Raw genomic sequence first — 7,343 nt, 5'->3', positions numbered from 1 at the left:
ATAGTGACATATAGATTGCACGTTTTATTTTTTTTTTTTTCATTTTTTTTTTTTTTAATGATTTTTTATTATATTATGTTAGTCACCATACAGTACATCCCCGGTTTCCGATGTAAGGCTCGATGATTCATTAGTTGTGTATAACACCCAGTGCACCAAGATTGCACGTTTTAAAAAACTTTTGTATATGGTACATCAAACCTATGTTCCCCTTTGCAATTTTTTTCACCAGAGATTATACGTTTAGAAAATAGTATGGGCAGAATAGTAGATGTGGTTTTTCATTGGCCAGGTGAATGCAGTTCTTTCATGTTAGTGGCCCTGTCATGCCTCTCAGTGTGTCTACACCACAGCATCTTAGTTATTTCAAAATTGTTGGTATTAAGACCACTGGGAGCTCTTGGACATGTCTCCCAGTGTTCACAAGTGAGTCTCGGAAAGAAATGTGCAGAAGTGGGTGCTGGGGCGCCTGGGTGGCACAGAGGTTAAGCATTAAGCGTCTGTCTTCAGCTCAGGGCGTGATCCCTGCGTTCTGGGATCGAGCCCCACATCAGGCTCCTCCGCTATGAGCCTGCTTCTTCCTCTCCCACTCCCCCTGCTTGTGTTCGCTCTCTCGCTGGCTGTCTCTCTCTCTGTCGAATAAATAAATAAAATCTTTAAAAAAAAAAAAAAAAGCAGTGGGTGCTGAATTGAATGGGATGGGCATCATTTCGGCATTGCCAAATCCCTCTCCACAGGGGGACTAACCGTCCTTACTCTCAGCAGTGTGAGTCTTAGGCCCTCTCCACATCCTTGTTCATATGATCAGACTTTGAGTTGTCATCCATCTGATAGATGGCTAAAGGCATCTCCTGCTTATTTAAATTTCTGTTTCTCGGGGCGCCTAGGTAGCGCAGTCGTTAAGCGTCTGCCTTCAGCTCAGGGCGTGATCCCGGCGTTCCGGGATTGAGCCCCACATCGGGCTCCTCTGCTGGGAGCCTGCTTCTTCCTCTCTCACTCCCCCTGCTGTGTTCCCTCTCTCACTGGCTGTCTGTCAAATAAATAAATAAAATCTTAAAAAAAAAAATTTCTGTTTCTCCATTGAGGGTCACACCGTTTTTGTTTTTCACCCATTTGAGTGAGTCTTCTAAAATGTGCTTTTTTTCACTGAATCGCTAAATCCTACACCTGAAACTAATATAACACTGTATGTTAACTATAAGGGAATTTAAATTTTAAAAACATTAATAAATAAGTAAGTAAGTAAATAAATAAACACAAAAAATAAAACGTGCCTATTTGTAGTCGCATATGTTTTTCTTTTGTGGTGTTGGTCTTCTTCGTATCAGCTTACATTATTCTTCCATGTACGCATGTCTGGCCACCCTTTGTTGTATGCTATGCGAGAACGTTTTCCTACTAATTCACTTTTTCTTTTTCTTTTTTTTATTTTTAAAGATTTTATTTATTTATTCGACAGAGATAGAGACAGCCAGCAAGAGAGGGAACACAAGCAGGGGGAGTGGGAGAGGAAGAAGCAGGCTCATAGCAGAGGAGCCTGATGTGGGACTCGATCCCGTAACACCGGGATCACGCCCTGAGCCGAAGGCAGACGCTTAACGACTGTGCTACCCAGGAGCCCCTAATTCACTTTTTCTTTTCAATGGTTGATAGTGCCTTTGCTTAAACAAATATCTTATACTAACGGGGAGTCAAAAAATTTTAAAAACATAAAGTGGAGTCAAATATATTCATCCTTACATTGAGGCTTCTTTTTCTGCATCTTGATAGAGAAATAATTCTCGACAACAGGAAGACACATTCCTTCACTTGTTTTCTGGACCCTATACTCTTCCATGCGAATTTTAGAATCAACTTGCCAAGATGGAAGAAAACCCCTGTTGGGATGTTGAGATTATATTGCATACGTGCATTTATTGGGAAGAAACTATCAACTTCTCATATTATGTGTTCCTATCCAGTGACACAGGATAACATTACATAGATTTGCATCTTTTTTCATGCTCTCCAGTATGGTCTCATGACTTTCTGCATGAAATCCATGCATTTTTCTTCAATGCTTTCCTAGATAATTTATAGCTTTTGGTGCAATTAGAAATAAATGGTTTTCCTTTTTAATTCCTCCTGCTTTGTCAGGTTGTAGCTGAAGCAGAGTGTCATCATTTTTTAAGAGTCATTATTAATTTTTACATATCACTCTTGTAGCAGACAGGTTGGCCGATTTACCTTATAGTTTGTTTGGGATTTTTTTTTTTTTAAGTAGGCTCCATGCCCAATATGGGGCTTGACCTCACAACCCTGAGATCACCAGTTGTGTGCTCTACAGACTGAGCCAACCAGGCACCCCTGTCTGGGATTTTTCTGCAGAAACAATCAATCATACCACCTGAGGAGCACAGGAGTTTTCTACCTTCTTTTTGCTATTTATCTAATTTTTTTTGTGCTGGCCAAAACCCAGACACAATGCTGAATAGCACTGGTGACAGCAATCACCCTTGACGTGTCCCTGACCAACATCAGAGTGTTCACACACCCGCCTTCACTATGGGTTTTCAACAGATGTTTTAAAATCCTGCTTTCTAGGTCATATTTCTGTTATTTATTTCTCCTTTTTAATCTGTTGGCTTTCTATGGGGGAAAAATGTGTTCCGTGGAACTCTGAAAAAACCTCAAATATGAAGACTACTTTAATAATGAAGCTGCCGTCCTCCTAAGAAATTAGAATTTTGTCATTTCGTGGTCAAATGGTGGCTGGTTGGATTATCTCCAATGAGTGGTCCTATAGTTGGCTTGTAAATTGGTTGCTGAACAATCAAGTTCCCAGCACCACTTTGCTTATTCCCTCTTGAAAATGGGAGAAACCAGTACAGAACCAAATTCCTGAAGCCCAGATTCTCATCGTGCATGACCCAGGCACAGCTGAGGACCCCTTGGATTCCCGTAAGACAGTCTTGGTTCTGCAAGATACTGGGTGGCTGGTTGGAGATGTTGTCTGCTGGCTGGAGAATCAGGGCAGGTTTTCTATCTATGGGTGGAAGAGTATGAGCTTTTGAAGCTGAGGACGAGGAGAGGAGCTACTCACTGTATAGGCCTACAAAGCAAAGAAGCTTAGCAGACAAAGCCATTAAGACCCTGGCTTCAGTATAGCGAGCATTTCCTATAGTCCGCTCATCGATGCTAGACCTTGTGGAATAAGAGCGTTCAAAGGTAATTTGGGGGACAACATTGATAAAATACTGTTCCCTTGGACCACCTGCGAGTTGCAGGAATAGCTTAAGGTGCACAACTCTCTTGTATGGGCAAGGCTGGGTCCCAGATCCCCCATATTTTCCCACCCAGATGTTTCCTATTTGTGGTTGACCCAAAGTAACAACATGAAGTTCTCCACGTGCAAAAGGAGACCTTTTATTTTAGAAAGTATTCTCTCCGTTTCTTTCCTCACTCTGCTTCAGCAGACATTGACAATAAGTCTATTTTGTTATAAAAAGTGGTAGAAGTAATTTCTAGACACCTGTCTTAAGTCAGTGGCTTCTTTTATCACCATGACCCCTTGTTAAGTGTCCTGGTGGCTCACTCTGTGACCCTCTCTCTCTGGGGTCTTGCACATCCCAATGTCACCTCTGGCATCAAAGCTAGGCTTCTCCTAAGATGGGCTGTGGCTTTCGGGGCGTCTTTCTCACTTCTGTCACTGAGCTTCTGGTCCCTTCCCACCCACCTGCTGACGCCTATTCCTGCCTCTAAGAAAAGGAACAGAAGGGGACTCAGGGACCACAGCTGCCGTCAGCTCAGAGGAACTATATTTCAGGAGAATGGAAAGCCCCCTGCATGCAAATGTCCCACATTGTAAAGGAGGAAGCTGGGCATTCCTGCCCAACATCAGGAGACAAAGGCGGGGAAAGCTCACACCACTCAAACCATTGCTCCCTTCCAACCATCTTTTAAGTCAAGAAAATATGTCATCCTCTCCACGTCCACAGGCCAGGGCAGACACCTCCAGGGTTGGGAAGCAGGCTGCAGATGCTGGGATTCTGGAGACCAGAGTCTAAGGTCCAGGTAGGGTTGCTGAGATCCAGACAGGGCAAGGCTGTGCTCCCTCCAGAGGCTCCAGGGAAGGGTCCTTCCTGCCTCTTCCAGCTCCTGGGGACTCTAGGCATCCCTGGGCTTGTGGCCTTATCCCTCCCATTTTTGCCTCCATCTTCACATGGCTTCTTCTCTGCATCTGTGTCTCTTCCTCTGTCTCTTATAGGGACACCTGTCATTAGATTTAGGGCCACCTTGATCCAGAATGACCTTATCTTAAACTAACTACAACTGCAAAGACCCTATTTCCAAATAAGGTCCCACTCCAAGTTTCCGGTTGGTTACAAATTTTGGGGAGACACCATTCAACTCTATGCAATGTAAAACAATGATTTTGAAGTCATTGGAGTTCATGCAACATAGGACAGTGACCCCAAGAAATGGGAAGCAGGCAAGCAAGCCCTGTGACGGCCCTAGCTGAAGATTTGGGGGAGTTTCCAGGCATGGCTTAGGGAGGGGGACCCAGGTGAGGACCAGGCAGAGCCCCTGATTTAAGAACATGGGAGAGAGAACTGATGGCCTAGGAGTACAGGGGGTGAAAGACTGAGTCGAGGGAATAGAGAGGGGAAAGCTAAAGAGGAAAGAGAACCCAGAGATCCGAGGATGGGCTCCCTCAGTTTTTGGCAGAAATGACTACCATCATCACCACCACCATCACCACCATCACCATCATCACCACCACCTTCACCACCATCACCATCACCACCATCATCACCATCATCACCACCACCTTCACCACCATCACCATCACCACCATCACCACCATCATCAACATAGCCACCATCTCCATCATCATCACCATCATTATCACCGATAGACGGATTGTTTAGCAAGTCTGCTTGATGAACTATCTTATTTTTCTTTCCAGAGGAAGGAGGCCTGAGTCTTCCCCCTTAATTTCATCTCCTGCATACTTCATCCCACAGATGGAAGAGGAGGCTATGAAGAGCACTAAAGAGTCCAGAAACGAGTCATTGATTGGCACACTGCAGAGACACAGACAGTCTCCGAGTCTCCACCTACACGTCCAGGCATGAATGAGTGAGTGATAGGCATTGACTTTCCAGCAATGTCCGCCCTGGTGACCTGCCGTCGGGCCCTGGGGGACATCCAGCCCAGTACGACCACCTGGTTGGAGTGACAAAGTGGAGGAAGGTTGCAGCTGTAGAGAGCACTTTAATCTTTTCTTCTTCGGGAGTTCCTAGAAGACCGTGGTGTGCCAATCTACTTCCACATTAAATTCTCAGAATGTGACCTACAGCAAAGGCTAAACTTAACCATGAACAAGAGTTAAACCTATTGTGTCGGTTAAAAATCCAAGGCCCAAATAGAGAAAGAAGAAGAGAGAATACATAGTGCATTTTGTTATACTTGCCGAGTCCAGTGGCCAGCAGCCTAGTACGTGTGTGGTCACTGTGGACCCTGGCTTCCAGTCCCCCTGCTTGGTCTCTATGCTCTCCCCAGGCAGTCCTACAGGATCCTTGTAAGCCTCTACAAGCCAGACAAGGTCCTTCACTCTCCTTCGCCTTCTCCACATGCCGGTGGGAATTCCGAGCAGATCTAAAAAGGCCAAGGCAAAAGCCAGAAGCAAAGATGGAACAAAGAGGTCCCAAGAAACATCATGCTGTCACTCCTTCAGACCCATCAGTAGTTGTTAAGCTTTTTCTGTGTGTGTCATGCTCAGCCAGACATGGTTGCCTTCATGACGGTGAAGAGGAATCATGTCGGGGCCCTTGAGACCCTCCTTGGGTTCAGTGATTCAGTAGAAGGACTCACAGAACTTTGCAAAGCTCTTATTCTCATGGTTCTGGTTTAATACAACAAAAGGATACAGATGAAAATCAAGGAGACCTAAAGGTGCACGGGGCAGAGTCCAAGAGAGATGAGGTGTAAGCTTCCAGGTGTCCTCTCCCCATGGACTTGTAGATGGTGCTTATGTCTTCCAACGACCATGAGTGACAACATGCATGAGGTATTATCAACCAGGAATGTTCACCAAGCCTTGGTGTCCAGGCATTCTCATGGGGTGAGTCACATAGCATGGAGTGTCCACATGGCTGACCTGAGTTATTCCATTACCAGCCCCTCCAGAGGGCAAGCTATGGCATGACCCAATGGCCCGTTCTAAATCACATTGTAGCATAAACCACATGCCATAGCTCTAGGCAAACAAAGACACTCTTATCAGGCAGGCTCATAGGTGAACTTCCAGGAGCTGGTCAAGGGCTAGACCTTAGTTTGGAAGGGGCAAGTGTGGACAATCCAGGCCTGCTGAGTTAACTCTTTACCATGGAGGTGTGTTGTGAGATTTTTCAAGTTTCAGAGACTCAAATGGTGTAAGAATCCAGAACATCCCTCCCACCAGGAAAGACACCCCATGGAATGTGCCCCACTGAGTTCTTCAAACCTCTCCCTTGATTCTGACCTCTGCATCCAGCTCCCTGCCTGATGCCTCCACATCCTGGCTCCCCCGAGAAGCCCGTTGAATATGGCAAGACTGAATATGGCATCTCCTTCCCTGGCTCCATGTCCTTTGCCAGCTGCTCCTATTTCTCTAACTCAGACAAGGCACCACCGTTTCTGTACCTTCTTGGTCCTCAAGCTGCGGTGAGTGTGGGTGCCTGCAGTTCCCTCCAGCCCTTCTCTCCTGGCCATTGTGCCTTCGTCATGTTCCTCACAGTGGTCTCCTGTTTGGTGCTTCTTCTGCTCCTCGGTTTCCAAGACTGCTAACGAGGGAGGGTTCTCTGGCAGTCACATTAACAATGTCTTCGAGAGAGATGCACTTGACCAGAGCTGGCCCATCCCACCCCATGACTGCTGACCTTTCCATCCAGCCCCCATCCATGCATCTCTACCCATGACATGATGTCCACCACTCCCTGTGATGCTCAGTTGACCATGAGCACCATCATCTTAGTGGGACTCAATGTGTCCTCCATGGTCCAGATGAAATGCTGCCCACTCTCTAGCCCACTGTTGTTCATCTCCTCGTCCAAAGGCCCCACGTTGGGGACAACCAGTACTATGCGTCACCAGACCCCATGGCCGTTCTACTTAGCCTTGTCCCGTCATGAGCTACAAACCTACTTCCTACCCACGCCACTAGATTCTAGCCAATAAAGGTGCTCAACAGAGGTCTCATGAGTTCAATGGCCCAGGAGCGGCCCCATGCCGCAAGCCAGCAAGCTCATAGCATCCTGGGCAGACTCAATGAGCCATCTGGTTAAACCTTGGGAAGATGTGTTTCTCCACATTGTTGCTGA

Source organism: Ursus arctos, chromosome Y (assembly GCF_023065955.2).
Source record: "Ursus arctos isolate Adak ecotype North America chromosome Y, UrsArc2.0, whole genome shotgun sequence".
Lineage (NCBI taxonomy): Eukaryota > Metazoa > Chordata > Mammalia > Carnivora > Ursidae > Ursus > Ursus arctos.
Note: the sequence above shows the minus strand (reverse complement) of the source record.